This window comes from Miscanthus floridulus, chromosome 19 (genome assembly GCF_019320115.1).
Source record: "Miscanthus floridulus cultivar M001 chromosome 19, ASM1932011v1, whole genome shotgun sequence".
Classification (NCBI taxonomy): Eukaryota; Viridiplantae; Streptophyta; class Magnoliopsida; order Poales; family Poaceae; genus Miscanthus; species Miscanthus floridulus.
In genome coordinates this window covers 16,429,056-16,449,753 of record NC_089598.1, presented here as the reverse complement: position 1 = coordinate 16,449,753, position 20,698 = coordinate 16,429,056, and the positions used below count along the sequence as shown (strand labels likewise).

The 20,698-nt window shown below is 44.1% G+C and overlaps 1 long non-coding RNA gene across 1 annotated transcript; it reads right to left on the bottom strand.

Moving 5' to 3' along the window:
* Positions 1 to 4,773: 4,773 nt before the first annotated feature.
* On the bottom strand, positions 4,774 to 20,417 carry LOC136526704 (uncharacterized). Its single transcript, XR_010776560.1, has 4 exons — positions 20,302 to 20,417; positions 19,189 to 19,255; positions 18,730 to 18,814; positions 4,774 to 4,908 (listed from the first exon to the last, which is right to left on the bottom strand). It is a non-coding gene; the product is annotated as an uncharacterized lncRNA (long non-coding RNA).
* Positions 20,418 to 20,698: the final 281 nt, after the last annotated feature.

The following is a 20,698-nucleotide window of genomic DNA, read 5'->3' as shown; positions in this document are numbered from 1 at the left end:
AGGGAGGTCTCCGAATGGGATCCCACCGAAGGGAGGCACCGAGCCACCGGGGCCCAACGAACGGCCTTGACACCCACTAGAGAAACCCTCTAGTACTCTTGGAGTGCATCTCTGGACCACTAGCCGACCCCTAGCGAACAGGGCATGGGCCTCCACTCGGACTCATCCGATAACAGCTCACTAGAAATGTCACTGCTCGTGCCCACCGAGGGTAGCCTGGCATATTCCACCCCTCCTTCCGAGCGAAAAGGAAGCGCAAGGGTTGCACAAAAAGTCAGGAGGACTCCTGATCACCCTCTCACTCCGTGAAGAGGCACAAAGGTTCTTTCTACGATCTTGCCGAGACCCCATGACCCGAACTCGCACTTGTGGGCTCGGTAAATACGATACCAACCCTCGGCCAATGTGAGAAAAAGACCCTGGAGGAATGAATCCATTCCCCCAGGGCCTCAGGGGCTACACCCGACGGGTGCGCTCGCGCGCACCCACCGAGGCCTCGAAATACAAAACACTATTCCACCAGGAGCTACCACAGGTTAAAACCTCACGAAGAGCACTCACGCTCTCCCTGAGGCTCAGGGGCTACTGTTGGGTACCATAAAATGGGGTACCCCGAGCGCATACCAAAAGAACCACTTAAACACCATAAAAAACAAAGCCAAAGGATAAGCCATTTGTTAAACCCTGGCCTTGTCCAAACCCACCGGCTCTCCACCTCGCTCCTGGCCTTGTACGGGAGGCCTCGGCGGCCTGCCAAATCTTTGCCTCGCGCGAGGCCTCACGCTGGGGGCCTGGACAGGGAACAGATTCTCTGTCTCGCCCGAGGCCCCACGCGTAAAGCCTCGGATGAGATGTCAATTCTCTATCTCGCTCAAAGCCGGCTCGGCAATGACCCATCATTTCCGCCTCGGCCAGCCTCCCCAACAGCGCGTCGTGTCCCATTAATGCGCCAACCACTCCCACAATATCAGCCGGACGACGGCTCGACACTGCGGAGCGGCCGACGAGACGGGAAGTCACGTCAACGCCATATCGTCCTAGACCGAGCACGGCGGGGATTACTGGCCACTGTGCTCTGGTGCTGTGCCCACGATCAGCGCCCGCACTACACTGTGCCACCTAACCCCCGCCCCAGAGACAACATAGCATGGGGGGTCAAGTCCAGGTCACCATAGCCTCCGAATCAGTGTATGACACCAACCACTCCCTCCAAGCCTCGGCAATCAACTTCAGGGTCTTGGCAACCCCATGATTCACGTCTGTCGAGCCTCCCACGATGGCTCGGCCTTGGCACCAACTGAGCCTCAGCTTCCCGCGCAGTCAACACACAGTGACCAGCACGCCGACCACCACGCCCGCTTCTAGATAACACTGAAGCTCCTACGACGTACAGGACCAGATGTGACTGGCATGTTGCCCCAATACTTCAGGAACGGGACCACTCCATCGCCCACGCCGCCACAGTAATAGGCTATAGGGCTCGGACATGCTGCCTCCGTTTGCACGACGCCGTGTAGCTAGCACCTGTATCACCCTTGTCCCCCCTTCAAACTATAAAAGGGAGGGACTAGGGTCGTTTCTAGGGGGAGAGGAAAAAATATTAGGCCTACACCCACGCAACAAACTCACGCATGAACACGCAGACGAACGCTCAAGCTTCCCCGCTGTCTGAGATCAACATCTCAAGCAATCCGCGCCACTCCACGTAGAGACCTGGGACTAGCTCCCTCTCTCGCCCTGCTTGTAACCCCCTACTACGAGCACTTCGGTGCAAGGAATACAAGACCGATCTCTCAAACTGGACGTAGGGTGCTCATTGCCCGAACCAGTATAAGCCTTGTGTCTCTTTGCATCACCATTCGGGACTGGAAACACGCAGTACAAATTTACTAGTTGGTTGAGGGCCCGCCGGTCCGAAACACCGACATATACATAACTTATGATCATAAAATTTTTACACAATATTCTTATGCTAGGATGAAAGTAAGAAAAATATGAAATTTGTTGTTTGACACTTTTCACTAGGCTAAACTATTTTTGCTAAAATAAGCCTATGTAATTTGTCATTTTTATATAGGTTGCTATACTTATCAAAATGGCATAAAATTTGTACAGTAGACTATTGGAGTTATATGTAGGCTACTGTAATTTTCTCAGAATTTATTGTGCTCCAGAAATATGTATCCTTTAGATCACCCTATTATATAAGGAAATTAATAAATGCACATAAGTAAATTAATTGGGCTTAACCATGATGTTTTCTGTGGTGCATATAATGTATATGATCTCTTGATATGAGTAGTTGTGCTCAAAATTAATTGGTTATAGGTAGCTAGTTAATTATTGCTTTATAATTCCACTGGAGGGCTGCATGTTTAGTTTCCGTTGTGGTGACAATCTTGTGATGAGAATGATCTTTTCTATGAAACTCTTTAATAACAAAGTTGTAGATAACTTACTCATCTGTATTGTCCTAAAATTTCATAGTTATAAGCTTAAGAGTTTGAGAGTTATAGCTTCTATAAGTCTGCTAGCAGAGTTGCTTATTCTCTAGATAGATCTGAAAGATTGAATTTTTTGACCTGGCTAACTATTGAATCACCTTATGATGATTATAAGAAAGTTGTAGATAATTTTATAGGATTTCCAGAAAGTCCAAGATCATATTATTTGAATATGTAAAACTCTAGTTATGGTCAAAACAAGTGGCTACTATCTTACAGTCCAGAAAATATTTTAAATAGGTGTTTGTTTAATTACTAGAGAGGAGATATGCACCAGCTCAGTAAAAGAAAGTTAATATTGTTATCACCCTAATGCCTTGCTGTTAAGAACACTTATGATTATGCATTTCATCATATCATATCATCCATGTCATTATCTATGCATCCATGATATCTTATTTCGTGCTCATGCATATAGGATCACCCGAAGGAATCACCCTCTTTGAGTTCAAGGCCAAAGAGGAGGAGAATCAGGAGGCACCACAGTAGGTAGATCCTAAAAGTGAGGAGTAGGCTCAAGAAGAATACCAGAGTGCCCTGATCATAGGCCTACATCTTTTTTGAAAGGCAAGCCCCGGAGCATTCTAAGCCTCCTATGTTTTACAAATATCAACTTGAGTCCTTTTATGTTTTATGCATTAGGTTATAGGAGTTGATTGAAAACTCTTGATGCATATAATTTCCTTGTCTAGACATATACCTTGAACCCTATGTAGGTCTAGGGTCAAATATATGCTTAGCCATGCTTAGACCAGTAGAAGTCGGGTGATTTCTTATCACCTACGAGATATAGGTGGATACCGGAGCACGATTGACTCACTACAAGGTTTCACCCCTGATGCAATGGCCTAAAAGTGTTGCAATATGCGAAAAATGGTTGCAATAGATAAAATTGCAACACAAAAAATTGGTTGGAAGGTGTTGCCACAGTAACCGTAGTCTAAAGTTTGCACCACGGTTCATTTTGGTGTTGCAATAGGTTTTCCCCTATTGCAACACAATGGAGTGTTGTTGCAACACCATGTAGTGTTGCAAGCCATAGTATAAGCAACCACCATGGGTGTTGCAATAGTTACTATTGCAACACACCTAGTGTTGCCAGACATACCTGTTGCCACATACCCAAAGAGTGGCAATAGGTGCACTAGCAACAACAATGGGTGTTGCAATAGACCTTATTGCCACGCATAAATAACATTGCAATAGATGGACCCTTTATTGCCACACTATCTCTGTGGTTGCTATAGGTGGAACCCTGTATTGCCACACAAATATTTGGTTGCTACAGGTGGCCTCTCTATTACCACACTATGTCTATGGTTGCTATAGGTGGAATCCTCTATTGCCACGATAAATATTTGGTTGCTAGAGATGGACTCTCTATTGCCACACTAAACATTATGGTTGCTATAGGTTGAACCCTCTGTTGCCACGATAAAGGTTTGGTGGCTAGAGGTGGCCACTCTATTGCCACACTAAATATTTTGGTTGCTATAGGAGAAACCAACTATTGCCACGCTTACTACTGTGTTGCCATAGTTTGGAGACTATTGCCATAATGTTTTTACCACACAGTTTGTTTGTTACTATAGCATATATTGCAATGTCAAATTATTATGCCAATAGTCCATATTGCAACGCTTTGTTTGGTAGCTTCAAACAATAATTGCACGCCGAACAATATGATGGATAAAGCATTTAGACATCCATTAAACCAAAATATGCTTTGCCCGTACAAATCATTAATGAAATCATGCAATGTCAAACTTAGTCAATAACACACGCACAATTGAAACACATAAGGTATCCGACACATAGTAGCTAGTTTGAACACATCAAAATGTAATGAGCTATATATGTAGCACTGCATCAAAGGTTGCCTTGATGTTGATCATCCATCAATCGTGTACTCCACTCGGACTCCATCTTGCTCCGGGAAAGAATCATTAACATTGGTATATGCATCAGGCAAACTAAAATTGTATTATTTTGGCAACAATAGCTTGGAGTCCACAAAGTAAGAAATTTGAAATCTTAAACTAAAGACTAACAAGTTTGCAAATACATTTGCAGAATCATTCAAAAGTAAAATTCCCCATGAAAAGGCTATATGATCAAGCCTAGAAGTCAATTAGGTATATACAAAAAACACTCTCACTGACAGCATATACAAAAACCATATACACTTTGGAATCTGATATAGAAACATTCATAGGTAGTGGAGTTACAAAAAAATCACCTGTGCATTGCCAACTTGTTGATTCCTTTTGGTTGATAGTCTCTTAGCCACATTTTCCTTTGGTTGTTTTGTAGTAATATAATTCGTTGTCGTATTCCCTTCTTTGTTTTGGGGTTATGTTTTCCTCTCTCATTAGAAGAGATGCACAGGTGCATCAACTTAAAGCTGGCAAATTAGACTTTTGTTGTACAGGTGTATCAACTTCAAACAAAAAAAGTTGAAAAACTAGATATTTCTACCAGCAGCTAGTTTACTGCTATTACTCAAGATTGCTATGTTGTATGCTACAGTGGCAACAACTAGCAGAAATATTAATTTACTAGATATATATGTGTCACTTTTAGGTATATATATGTATGCTTGTAGTAAAAGGTATAAAAGATAGCACTGGCTGAATGGTTTCTTGTTATTAAAGCATCAAGAAACAAAGCAACATCTAGTTATGGTAGAGTTGCTCAACTTACTAAATTGTAGTGTTGAATGTTAATACTGCTATGATGGCACATGAAAATTTTCAACTATGGACAACCATACAACTTCGTCCAAGCACATGCTAACACACTGGAGCTAATTTAGTTGCCTACCACGAATGTTCACTGATAGATCACGATCCAACTAAGCAACATAAGATTGTTGTCTACAAATGCAACATGAGAGCACATTCCTATGACAAATAACTACATTAATCCATGTAGTCTCCAGTTCACGGGCAACTGCATGTTTAAAATGTAGCTCATGATGGCACTTGATTATGGTAGAACCGCCCAAAATAGCACGCTTCCGAAGGCGCTCGTCTTCCACTAGACACTAAGCACCCCGAAAGTAAGCTACATCGGATAGTTCCGTCAAGCACACCCCAAGGGAGAACTCGAACAATCCACGTTTTTCATCTAGGATCCAATAATGAGAACAAGTTTACAATACGTAGCCCATTTCATACAACAAGAGTTCTCAGAAATACATTATTACAATACCAAGTTCAGAGTGCGGAATTTAACAGTAGAATTGAAATAAACATCTAATGATAAGATACAAGGATCCATCTATGCCCACCAAAAGAATCCTCCACACTATAGGCATTCCTCAAGCTGCACCTACAACAGGGGTGAATAAACCCTAAGTAATAAAATGTACTCATAAGACTTACCCGACTAGTGGGAATAATTTCCCGACTTCAAAGGATATGATAAGCTTTATGGTTTGCTGGGTTTCCTTTTTGCAAAAAAAATATTACTCGTAGTGAATCCTTATGTATGTGTTGTATTAGCAGTCATGACTAGTTCATTAGCTATCCATTCTATGTAAGCACCTGTTTCTACTTTCAAGCAAGAATTCAGCAATCAAATCCATTTCACCATCTTTCATCTTCTAGTTATTACTATGGTGCTAGACCATAGCCAAGTCGTACCGTGTCACACAACGATTTGCGAACCAGTGTATCCCAGCTGGGTACCCCAAAACACACGCCCTGCTTGTACCCCAGGCACAAGCAAGACCAAACCACCACTCTCCTATCAAGGAGTCTAGGTCCCCATCCAAACTTGGACTCCAAGCCCCCACTCCCGAGTCCCGGACTCAGTGTGGTGCTTAGACCTCCACCATCCTCGTCTCCAATCAGTCGGTTTGGAAAGAGCCAGAACCCACCAAAAGAGAGCAACGAGCCTTCCCGCTCCCATAAGCAAGTATGTGCTCAGGATAATAAGTCTATGACCTGACTACCATCCATAGAAACGGACGGTCCTTAACCGACACAGATAGGGGAAATATTGTAACCAAGCTATGCCCTGTTGGCCATGGGACACAACCTATTACATCCACCAATACCCGTACCATATCCCTGTCTGGTCTCCATTTCCTTTCACCATTTTATCATGAGAGTAATAATAATAATCACCTATTGTGAGTAACGGCAGGTTACTCACGATATCGATAGCCTAAGCATAGTAGCTTCTTGACCTATGCTAGTAGGACTCATAGCTAGGTTTATCTATGCATGTAGTTTCAATATAAATCCTGTAACGTAAATGCACATCACACACACACACATATATATATATATATATGTATATATCCAGAGATTATTCAAAATAAGGGTTATGCACCGAGGCTTGCCTTGGGCAGGCGGATTGTCAGATATGTCAGTCGTCGATGGCTGTGGGGCTTCCTCCTATACGAGAACCTCCTCCTCATACTCTTCGATCACCTCCTCGTACTCCTGCTCTCCGGCAATCACGAACTCCACCAACTCGTTCTCTACATGCATGCAATGATGATACAACACCTAATATTTTGGCAACAACAACTCATAAAATAAGAATACACTTGCTAAGCTACTAAGCTAGCTCTAATGGCTAAGATACTAAGATAATCATAATCTCTACCAAATAGGTTTCAAGCTCACCCTACAAGTGCTTAACTTTTATAAACCGATATCAAGCCATTATTCCTTTAGCCTTAATGGGTATTTAGATACTATATTAAGTAGTCTATTCTAGGGCTACAAAAATTACAGTGAGCACCTAATAATACAATGAAGCTACTATAAAAATTTTAGGGTGAAAGCTATCACAGATTTGCCACAACAATTCCTACAAATATTATCATAATAATATTAAATGCTTTCAATTGATTTAATATATCTCAGCATCATCATAGATAGGCATAAACTAATCACACCAATAGATAGATCACATTTTTAGGAACCTAACAAAATTGGTTTCATGATTTTTGGACATTCGTACAAATTTATATTAAATATACAAATCTAACTTAGAATTGAAATAGAAAAGCTTTACTAATTCAGCTAGAAAAAGAAAAAGACCAAAACGGCCCATCGCGGGCTTGGCCCATGCACGAAGATGGCCCATGCGGGGAGCCCACAGGTGCACTGACGCTTTTGTAGAAAAGCCCTTGGCTTTTGGACAAACAACCCGCTGTCCACGTACTATTCCTAAAGACAACATTTATGCACAAAGGCCCCTGCAATCTCTCCTCTTTACAACGGCATGGTCCCTGGCCTCCCCCGTGTGCTCCGGCACGATGAGTGGTGGCACTGGCGATAGTGTCGACCACCTAGGACCCATGCTAACCTAGGTAAGAGGCTGAATCTCACCAAGGGGTCGACGCGAGGCGTTGGGCGGCGGTTGCATGAGCCAGGATGCCATAGAAGGACCTCTCCATGATAGCAGGCACCCTATGACAATGGCGACAGCATTCTGGTGAACCGTAGCAACAACAAAGTCATAGGGATAGCGGGTGAGGAATGACAACTCACCAGTGACCTAACCGAGGTGCCGACTCAGCAGGAGATGACCCGAGCGAGGCTAGCCACATGCGCGCTGCGAGGTGAATGGCGGACCACAAAGGCACGACCGCGTTAGCGGTGAGGAGGTGGTACTAGAGCTACAACTAGCATGCGCATGACAAAGAGGGGTTCTAGGTGGGGTAGTGGTATGGTCAATTCGACGCAAGATGATGAGGTTGGAGCTGGCCACGGTGAGGCGGGCTAGGCCTTAATGGCGTGGCGACAGGAGCAAAGCTCCAAAATTGGAGCTCGGTCTGGCTGTAATCAAGGCAGGGTGGGGGCGGTCGACAAGAGGACTTAAAGGCGGAGATGCGGGCACGATGAATTGATGAGAGGTGCTTGCTCTGTGGCTCACCATGACCGCGACTCGACAGCGGCGGGAAGTAGAGGGAGAAAGAGAGAAACGGGGCATGACAAGTGGGCTTGGTTCATCCTTGCTTTGGTGGGATGCGAGCAGTTGTGGTCGAAGGACCTATGTCCAAGCATGAGGGGATGAGCACAAGCGTCCGTGACCAGCCATGGCCCATGCGTCGCAGCGCCATTAATAGCATGAAGACGGCATGCATGACCATGTGCGAACGGCACCCAACTGGGCGAGGGAGGGGGCAGCATGATGCAGCGAGCAGACATGAGTATGGGAGTGACACGATGGTACTAGTAGCGTCACGACATGAGGCGGTAGTGGGCGAACGTGACGGTAGCAATAGCATGGCCGTGGCAGCACCAATGGCGGTAGCGTGAGGCTGGGCAGCAGGGCATGGGGCCAGCGGCTCGCTACGGCCGGCCTCGGCCAAGCCTAGGATGCCCAATCGACCTAGCATGGCGGCACAGGGTGACCGCACGAGACATGACCATGTGCATGGCATGGGGAGGCTATGCGGTGATCACACACACGGCACCAACCAACCCAAGATAGGTGACGCGCATGAATTTTAAAGTGCCCAACATGACTAAATCGTTGCTCCTAAACCTAAATCGACTTCACTACACTCAAGATGGCATATGGAACTACTAAATCGAATCATAGCACTACACCACTCCTCAACCCAATCTCTCCAAATAAATTGCTAAACATAGTAGCGTCTAGCTATCCTCAAGCTTAGAAATTTTCTAAGTGTTTGAGCTAATCTTAATTTCAGATTGCATTTCTAAGCTACTAAAAATATTACTTAGCAATATCTTTTTCAATACCAAATATTTCATTGTCATCTACAAAGTTTGTACTTCAAACTTTATTTAAGTATCGCACACATGTTCTATAGTATTTTTGCTTAAAAAATTGGTTTTAAACCCTACTTGTTAACTGTATGAATCGTGGAGCAACTTTCGTTTCGTGTTTTTATTGATTGTTTTGAGTTACAAAAATTGATCTACACACTTTATCACATGCATTAGCACATAAACATGATGCTCATGACATGCTTGTTTTTTAATGATTTAGGGTGTAACACCGAGGGTGTTACAACTCTCCCCCCCTTAAACAAAATTTTGTCCCGAGATTTCATGTGAGTGCCTAGTGTAGGAAAAGGGTAAGAGTGAGCTTTTAACATAAACTATTACCTCGACACACTGGGGAGAAGATGGGGATAATGCTCCAGAATATAACTCTCATGTTCCCAAGTCGCTTCGTCCTCTGAGTGATTTTGCCACTGGACTTTATAAAATTTCACCACTTTGTTCCTAGTGACTCTCTCTTTTTCATCCAAGATTTTGACAGGATGTTCAATATAAGAAAGATTAGGTTGGAGAGGGAGTCCTTTAATTTCCACCACTTCCTTAGGAACTCATAAACACTTCTTTAATTGAGAAACATGAAAGACATTATGTACTGCTGACAAAATATCTAGAAATTGGAGGCGATAAGCAACCAAACCACATCGCTCCAAAATCTTATAAGGTCCAACATAACGAGGAGCTAACTTTCCATGGACTCCGAACTGATGCACACCTCTCATCGAGGATACCTTTAGGTACATGAGATCACCAACTTTAAACTGCAAGGGTCTTCTTCGCTTGTCCACATAAGTTTTCTGATGATTCTGAGCTGCCTTCAAATGACTCTGAATAACACTAACTTGCTCTCGAGCTTCTTTGATAAAATCAGGTCCAAAATAACCACGATCACCCACTTCAACCTAGTTAAGAGGTGTTCTACATTTCTTGCCATACAGGGCCTCAAAAGGTGCCATACGAATGCTTTCTTGATAACTATTGTTATAAGAAAACTCAGCTAGAGTCAAGCATTCATCCCACTTTTCTAGAAAAGAGATGACACAAGCCCTCGACATATCATCAAGTACCTGATTGACTCTTTCTATCTGACCATCAGTTTGTGGATGATAAGCTGAACTTCTAAGGAGACTAGTACCAAGACATTTCTGAAGTTGCTCCTAGAAATGAGAGACAAAGACTAACCTTCTATTGGAAACAATGGTAAGAGGAACTCCATGTAGGGTCACAACCCAATCAAAATATAACTTGGCATACTTCTTGGCTAAATACCTTGTATCCACTAGGAGGAAATGAGCAGACTTGGTAAGGCGATCCACAATGACCCAAATAGAGTCATACCCCTTTGTCGTGTGGGGAAAACCCACAACAAAGTCCATGGAAATATCCTCCCATTTCCAAATAGGGATATGCAAGGGCTATAGAAATACAGGCGTACACATATGATCTGCCTTAACCCTTCCACAAATGTCACATTCTGAGATGTATTTGGTAATATCCTATTTCATATTTGGCCACCAATACAAGTGATGCAAATCATGATACATCTTGTTACTTCCTAGATGAATGGATAACTTGGAGTTATGAGCTTCATCCAAAATCTTTCTCCTAAGCTCCTCAGTAAATGGAACAACCAATCTATTCTTGAACCTCACTACACCTTGATCATCAATACTAAAATGTGGACCATGGTCTTCGGCGATTAACTTCTTAATGTGAGGAATTCCTGAAATATCTTGCCTTTGCTCAATAATAATTTGCTCAAGTAGATCCGAGACTAGAGCAATATGAGCTAGCACCTCCACATGGTTGAGAGACAAAGGTGCTTCTTCAACTTGATATGACTTTTGGTTCAAAGCATCAGCTACCACATTAGCTTTTTCAGGATGGTAATGAACCTCCAAATTATAATCCTTGATTAGCTCTAGCCATCTCTGTTGCCTCATGTTCAGCTCGGACTGAGTGAAAATATATTTAAGGCTCTTGTGATCTGTATAAATATGCACTTTATTTTCCAACAAATAATGCCTCTAAATTTTTAGAGCGTGCACAACTACAACCAGCTCTAAATCATGGGTGGGATACTTCAACTCGTGCTTTTTCAGCTGACGTGAAGCATAAGCTATCACATGTCCATCTTGCATAAGCACACATCCCAATCTAGTCCTTGAGGCATCACAATACACATCAAATGGCCTGTCAATATCTGGTTTGGCGAGAATAGGAGCAGTGGTAAGAAAGTGCTTCAGAGCTTGGAAAGCTTCTTCACAAGCCATACTCCATGCAAACTTGACATCTTTCTGGAGCAACTTAGTCATTGGTTGGGCTATTTTGGAGAAGTCAGGAATGAAGTGCCGATAATAACCAGCAAGACCAAGGAACTGACGGATCTGATGCACTAACTTGCAGACTTCCAATTTAACACATCTTGCACCTTGCTTGGGTCCACAGACATACCCTTAGGTGTTAGAACATATCCCAAAAACTGCACTCGATCTAACCAAAACTCACACTTGCTGAATTTGGTATACAACTTGTGTTCCCTTAATCGAGTTAGTACTATCCGAAGATGTAGTGCACGCTCTTCTTTGTTCTTGGAGTATATCAAAATGTCATCAATGAACACCACTACAAACTTATCCAACTCCGGCATGAAAACTGAATTCATGAGATACATGAAGAATGCAGGAGCATTGGTGAGATCAAAGGACACGACTAGGTACTCATAAAGCCCATACCTAGTAGAGAAAGTTGTCTTTGGTATATCTTGTTGCCAGATCTTAATTTGATGATACCCAGAACGAAGATCAATCTTAGAAAACACCTTTGCACCTACCAACTGATTGAACAAAGTATCAATACGAGGTAAAGGATACTTGTTCTTAATGGTTATCGCAATGAAAGGGCAATAATCCACACACATCCAAAGAGTGTCGTCCTTCTTCACAAAATAGCTAGACAACCCCATGGTGAAGAACTAGGACGGATAAAGCCCTTCTCCAATAATTCCTCTAACTGTATCTTTATTTCTGCTAGTTCATTAGGAGCCATGCGGTAGGGACACCATGAAATAGGAGCAGTGCTAGGTTCTAACTCAATGGTAAACTCCACGTCCCTATCCGATGGCAACCTAGGTAGATCTTCAGGAAAGACATCTGGAAACTCACAGACCATAGGAATAGAAGCAAGATCAAGAGAAGCTTCAACATGAGCAACAACTAGTAAGGCTGCATCAGAGGGCATAAGAAGTGACATCCTATCCTTAGAAGAAGGAAGCCGTAACTCAACAACTCTCTACTTAAGGTTCAAGACTACCCCATAAACTCACAACTAGTTCATGCCCAAAATTGCATCAATGCCTTGCCCAGGCAGCACCATGAACTAGAGGCGGTAACTGTGAGTGGCTAGCACTAATCTAACTGTGTCCGTCCGAGTATTAATGCAAAACTACGCACCCAGAGTACTGATTCTATAGGCAATAGGAATAGCCATAAGGGATATATTGTGCCTTCGTGCAAACCCCATGCTCATGAATGAATGTGATGCACCAGAATCAAACAACACATATGCTGGGTGGGAATCAATGGTACACATACCAGCCATCATAGGTTCATTCTACAAAATCTCCTTAGCCGTAGTGAAGTTGACTTGTCCAGAGCGGCTTATGGGCACCATCTTCTTAATAATCATCCTCTTGACCAGACAGGAGTTGGCTGAAGGCTAGGAAGACTACACAGGCTGGTTCTATGGACACTCCTAAGCATAGTGGCCCTCCTTATCACACTTGAAACAAAGCACCAGACTTGTTCCCCTATCCCTGATGAGGTGGAACCTGCTATCCCTGAGGCTACTATTGCACCTACTGAGTAGGTGCACGATACTGGGTGGGAGGTGTCTGGTAAGCCTGTTGAGACTGATGGGATGACTGTCCACCTAGAGAGTGATAGGACATCCTCTTGATAACCTACACCTTCTAAGCCTATGGGTGACTAGAAGATCCAGTGATCACCAGCTTGCGCTTCCACTCCACCTGAGAATCACGCTAAAGTCCCTCCATAGCAATGGTTGCATTCATCAAAGCACCAAAAGTCTGATATCCCCTAGTGTACAACTCCTTTTGCAAGATGCAAGAGAGGCCATGGTAGAAATGGTCCCTTTTCTTCTCATCAGTGTCTACATGGGTCCCAGCATACTGTGCAAGATGGTTGAACTCGTTCACATACTCCATCACAGTCATATTTCCTTGCTTTAGCTCTAGAAACTTGGATAGCTTCTTGTTCAGCAAACCAACAGGAATATTGTACTGACGGAAAGAAGTGGTAAACTCCTACCAAGTCACATGTTGGTCCATAGGCTGCATGGCATTGAAAGTGTCCCCCAAGCACTGGCAGATCCTAGAAGTTGCTATGCGGTAAAGCGCACCTTCTGCTCTTCAGTCACAATGAGCAACTAAAACTTATGCTCCAGAATACGAAGCTAATGCTCCGCATCTAGAGGCTCAGCAGTTGGCGTGAATGTGGGTGAGTGTGTCTTTAGGAAGTCCTGGTAGGAACAAGTCCCCTCGAGACCACGAGCACCACCCCCGTTCTCGCCGTTGCCACCGAGGCCTCCATGGGCAAAGCCACCAATAGCCTAGGCAAGCATCTCCAAGGCATGGGCTAACTCACGCCGAGCAGCCAGCATCTCCGCCATCATCTCTGCATGGGTCATTAGAGGTGGTGGTAGCGGAGGAGGAGGAGCCAGAAGTGGGGCCTCGTGTCTGTCCCAATTGGTGTTGCTATTGTCCTCACCATGACCGTTATCACCCTGGTCTGCCCCATCGCTGGTACTCCCCCGACCAGACCTCAGGTTCATCTATAAATAGATAAGAACCAACCATTGGGGACAACCCTCCAGATTAGGAACAAGAGACTTAGAGAAATGATAAGGCTTTTATTAAAGCATTCTTTTAGGTTATCCTATCAATTCACTAATCCAAATTATACGTGTAAGGGGAGTTTAGTTTAAGCAAGATTCTCTTTTCATGATGCATGCATCGGCCTACCCATTCACTCAAGCTAGAATATAGCGGTATTAGCAAAAATTTTTGGCACATTGCACACTCACTTTCCGCTTGCTAAATGATTCTTACGCAGCGTAAGTTAGTGTACCTATAGAAAATTGATTAGATAAAACCATTACCGCTATCCTAGATAGACCATATTGCTAGAGCTTATACTTATTTACATAATTTTATCGCATCGCACTTTTCACAAAGCTTTTGTTGGTCAAATTTTAGGTTTTGAAAAGAGTTATGAAACTTGTAACTCATTATTGTCTTTGATACCACCTATGGCAGAACCGCCCGAAATAGCATGCTTCCGGAGGCGCTCATCTTCCACTAGACACTAAGCAACCCGAAAGTAAGCTACATCAGATAGTTCTATCGAGCACACCCCAAGGGAGAACTCGAACAATCCATGTTTTTCATCTAGGATCCAATAATGAGAATGAGTTTACAATACTTAGTCCATTTCATACAACAAGAGTTCTCGGAAATACATTATTACAATACCAAGTTCAGAGTACGGAATTTAACAGCAGAATTGAAATAAACATCTAACGATAAGATACAGGGATCCGTCTATGCCCACCAAAAGAATCCTCCACACAATAGACATTCCTCAAGCTGCACCTGCAACATGGGTGAATAAACCTTGAGTACACAATGTACTCGCAAGACTTACCCGACTAGTGGGAATAATTTCCTAACTTCAAAGGATATGATAAGCTTTATGGTTTGTTGGGTTTCCTTTTTGCGAAAAGCATTACTAGTAGTGAATCCTTATGTATGTGTTTTATTAGCAGTCATGATTAGTTCATTAGCTATCCATTCTATGTAAGCACCTGTTTCAACTTTCAAGCAAGAGTTGAGCAATCAGATCCATTTCACCATCTTTCATCTTCTAGTTATTACTACGGTGCTAGACCATAGCCAAGTCGTATTGTATCACACAACGATTCATGAACCAATGTATCTCAGCTGGGTAGCCCGAAACACATGCCCCGCTTGTACCCTAGGCACAAGCAAAACCAACCCACCACTCTCCCGTCAAGGGGTCCAGGTCTCTATCCAAACTTGGACTCCAAGCCCCCACTCTGGAGTCCCGGACTCAGTGTGGTGCTTCGACCTCCACCATCCCCACCTCCAATCAGTCGGTCCGAAAAGAACCGGAACCCACGACAAGGGAGCAATGAGCCTTCCCACTCCCATAAGCAAGTATGTGCTCAGGATAATAAGTCTATGACCTGACTACCATCCATAGCAATGGACGGTCCTTAACCAATATGGACAGGGAAAATAGTGTAACCAAGCTATGCCCCGTTGGCCACAGGACACAACCTATTACACCCACTAATACCCATACCATATCCCTGCCCGGTCTCCATTTCCTTTCACTATTTTATCACGAGAGTAATAATAATAATCACCTATTGTGAGTAACAGCAGGTTACTCACGCTACTGATAGCCTAAGCATAGCAGTTTCTCAACCTATGCTAGTAGGACTCATAGCTAGGTTTATCTATGCATGTAGTTTCAATATAAATCCTGTAACGTAAATGCACATCACACACACACACACACACACACACATATATATATATATATATATATATGTATATATCCAGAGATTATTTAAAATAAGGGTTATGCACCGAGGCTTGCCTTGGGCAGGCGAATTGTCAGCTATGTCAGTCGTCGGTGGCTATGGGGCTTCCTCCTATATGAGAACCTCCTCCTTGTACTCCTCGATCACCTTCTCATACTCCTGCTCTTCGGCGGTCACGAACTCCACCAACTTGTTCTCTACATGCATGCAATGATGATGCAACACTTAATATTTTGGCAACAATAACTCTTAAGATAAGAATACACATGCTAAGCTACTAAGCTAGCTCTAATGGCTTAGATACTAAGCTAATCATTATCTCTACCAAATAAATTTCAAGCTCACCCTACAAGTGCTTTACTTTTATAAACCAATATCATGCCATTATTCCTTTAGCCTTAATGGGTATTTAGCTACCATATTAAGTAGTCTATTCTACGGCTACAAAAATTACAGTTGGCACCTAATAATAAAATGAAGCTACTATAAAAATTTTAGGGTGAAAGCTATCACAGATTTGCCACAACAATTCCTACAAATATTATCATAATAATTTTAAATGCTTTCAATTGATTTAATATATCTCAGCATCATCACAGATAGGCATAAGGTAATCACACCAACAGATAGATCACATTTTTAGGAACCTAACAAAATTGGTTTCATGATTTTTGGACATTCGTACGAATTTATATTAAATATACAAATCTAACTCAGAATTGAAATAGAAAAGCTTTACTAATTCGGCTAGAAAAAGAAAAGGACCAAAACGGCCTAGCGTGGCCCAACTCGGGCTTGACCCGTGCGCGAAGATGACCCACGTGGGTATCCCGCAAGCGCGCTGATGTTTTTGCAGAAAAGCCCTTGTCTTTTGGACAAACAACCCACGGTCCACGCTACTATTCCTAAAGACAACATTTATGTATAAAGGCCCCTGCACTCTCTCCTCTTTACAACGGCATGGTCCCTGTCCTCCCCCGCGCGCTCCGACGCGGCGAGCGGTGGTAGTGGCGATAGCGTCGACCACCCGGGACCCATGCTGACCTAGATAAGAGGCTGAATCTCACCAAGGGGTCGATGCGAGGTGATGGGCGGCGGTTGCACGAGCCGGGACGCCGTAGAAGGACCTCTCCACGACGGCGGGCACCCTACGGCAATGGCGATGGTGTTTTGGTGAACCGTAGCAACAACAAGGCAGTAGGGATAGCGGGTGAGGAACGACAACTCACCAGTGACCTAACTGAGGTGCTGGCTTGGCGGAAGATGACCTGAGTGAGGCTAGCCACGTGCGCACTGCGAGGTGAATGGTGGACTGCAAAGGCACTGCCATGTCAGCGGCGAGGAGGTGGTACTAGAGCTATGACTAGGATGCGCACGATGAAGAGGGGTTCTAGGCAGGGCTAGTGGTGCGGTCAATTCGACACAAGATGGCAAGGTTGGAGCTGGCCACGGTGAGGTGGATTGGGCCTTAATGGCGTGGCGGCAGGAGCAAAGCTCCAAAATTGGAGCTCGGCCTGGCTGTAATCAAGGCGGGGTGGGGGCGGTCGGCAAGAGGACGTAAATGTGGAGACGCGGGCATGAGGAATTGATGAGGTGCTCACTCTGTGGCTCACCGTGACCGCGACTCGACGACGGTGGAAAGTAGAGGGAGAAAGAGAGAAACAGGGCGTGACAGGTGGGCTCGGTTCATCCTCGCCTTGGCGGGACGCGAGCGATTGTGGCCGAGGGACCTATGTCCAAGCATGAGGGGACGAGCGTGAGCGTCCACGACCGGCCATGGCCTGCACGCTGCAGCGCCATTAATAGCATGACGACGGCGTGCACGACCACATGCGGATGGTACCCAACCGGGCCAGGGAGGGGTCAGCGCGATGCAGCGAGCAGACACGAGTGCGGGAGTGACACAACGGTAGCGGCAGCATCGCGACGCGAGGCAGCAGTGGGTGGACGCGACGACAATGATAGCGTAGCCACGGCGGCGCCAATGGCGGCAGTGTGAGGCTAGGCAGCAGGGCGTGGGGCTAGCGGCTCGCTGCGGCCGGCCTCGGCCAAGCCCAGGCGGCCTGATTGACCCAGCGTGGTGGCGCAGGGTGACCGCACGAGACACGACCATTTGCACGGCGTGGGGAGGCCGCGCGGTGACCGCGCACATGGCACCAACCAACCCGAGACAGATGACGCACATGAATTTTAAAGCGCCCAACACGACTAAACCATTGCTCATAAACCTAAACCGGCTTCACTACACTCAAGATGGCATATGGAACTACTAAATCGAATCATAGCACTACACCACTCCTCAACCCAATCTCTCCAAATAAATTGCTAAACATAGCAGCGTCTAGCTGTCCACAAGCTTAGAAATTTTGTAAGTGTTTGAGCTAATCTTAATTTCAGATTACATTTCTAAGCTACTGAAAATATTACTTAGCAATATTTTTTTCAATACCAAGTATTTCATTGTTATCTACAAAGTTTGTACTTCAAACTTTATTTAAGTATCGCACACATGTTCTATAGTATTTTTGCTTAATAAAAATTGGTTTTAAACCCTACTTGTTAACTGTATGAATCGTGGAGCAACTTTCGTTTCGCGTTTTTATTGATTGTCTTGAGTTACAAAAATTGATCTACACACTTTATCACATGCATTAACACATAAACATGATGCTCATGACATGCTTGTTTTTTTAAATGATTTAGGGTGTAACACCAAGGGTGTTACATTGATTTCAGCAAACAACTTAAATAACCGAGGTCTTCCAATGAAAATTCTGTAATTAACAAGTAGTTGTATTTACCTTACTTTGATCTGGACTACTTTCTATAGGTTCTTTAAAATCCCAGAGGCTCATAGTATTAGTTGCATCTCCTCCAATGGTCCCACTAAAACATTGGACAAATTAGACTCTAACATTATAACAAACTAGGAGGATCATGATTGGTTAGCAAAAGCTTATATAGGTTCTCAAGTTTTCAGTTCATGGGCAGCATGATGTTAACTAATCCGAGCAAGCAGGAACACTTATGTGTACTGCAGCAAAATAGCTTCAGCAAAATTTCTTGCACACAAGGACATTGTAACTGAAAATTCATAAAACTCATGGGTTGCTTCATTTAAACTGCTACTACTGCATCAATTTGTACTTGTTTTTAAATTTTAAGGGATCACAAGTTCTCAATCGAAACACATTGGTAGCACATTTTAAAATGACAGGAAGGGTATAGGAGCAGAAATCATGAGACAGGTGCAATCATACTTGATTTCAAATTTGAAGCTCGCTTCCATTCACCACAGGGGCAACACCTAAAGAGTTAATAACTCTCCTGCTAAAATAATAGATTAGTTTTGAACATTCAAAGTGAAAGACAAATGCTAAAAATTCATATTGCATATTGAAATTAAACTCCCACAAAAGTGATAGCGGCAGAAGCAACATACCATACTAGACCATTGAAAAATGGTTAAAGAGACTACAATCAGCCTTTTAGTACATGTCATATTAGAACTTTTTATTGCTTCATATTTAAGTTCTGCATAAACTTGATGGCTGAACTAGTAGGCTCTGATAAAGACAGATGTATATGTTTGCAAGAAAAATCAGTGCATCATATAAATACTTTGAACTTGCTTTGATAACAAATCGGCTCCATGACAGCTCCATCCTCCAGTCAAAAGTAGCAGTCATGGGGTTGGATCCGTAGAACTTTCTACCAAACAATGCCCTAACCAATCCCGATATTAACACATGTCAAGATCCCATAAAAAAATTAGCACACTGCTGTAATTTAGTACGTGGAATTTTCTACTAATACTGTGAGAAACCTAGAAGAAGTTCTAGTCTCTAACAACACAAATTAAGGGTCCTGGTTTACTTGCAGCCAGAGCATGGCACCTGATACACAGTACGTCAGTACTGCTCTTTAGAATAGAACAATCATAAGGCTCAGAGGTTAGCAACTAAAGAGCAATAGAGGATGCATCCCACCTTATTGCTTTTGGCATCTGTATTAATTCTTCTTGATCAAATTCCAGGTTCATTATATTTTCTAATAAACAAAGGATGCATCAGTAATGAAATTGTTGAACTGCAAGTCATGATGACTTAATAATTAGGACTTAGGAGCTCAAGTGTAGACTAAAAGACAAATCATGGCAGCATTGAAGGCATCAAAGTATGGCTGTCGTCTAAAAAGAACTCCTCTACATCCCTGCTAAATATCTGAACAGATTGCTAATAGAATACAGTAGAATAAAAGTACTATCCTCCCAGCATTTTCTAATGAATCAACGTGGAACAGATGGGAAGCAGAGAAACCGACCAACAAAATCCGGTGTGGAAATGTGGAATAGAGAGGGAAAGCAGACGAACCGACGAACGAAATCTGGTGAACCAAGGGGCGCGAAATCCACCGCCACAACGTCCTTGACCTGCGCGCGAGAGTCGCCGCTCCTGGCTCTCCCTGTGCGCGAGATTTGCCGCCACTGCCTCCTCGCTCCTCGCACGAGATGCCGCACCGCTGTCTCCTCGCCCCGTGCCGCCGTGCCCTTAGCCCGCCCCCTCCTCAGCTGGCGCGCCAGATCAGCGTGTGGCGCGGCTGTGGGGGCTGGCAGGTGGCGCACGACGCGCGGTGTACCTGCGCTATCACGCCTGCAGCGCACCGCTGCCGTCTGACCGCCAAATCCGAAGATGGTGACGTTGTCACGTGGGGCCTGCAGCTGTAGCACGAGGGCGCAGCCACGGGTGCTAGCATGCGAGGACACCGGCA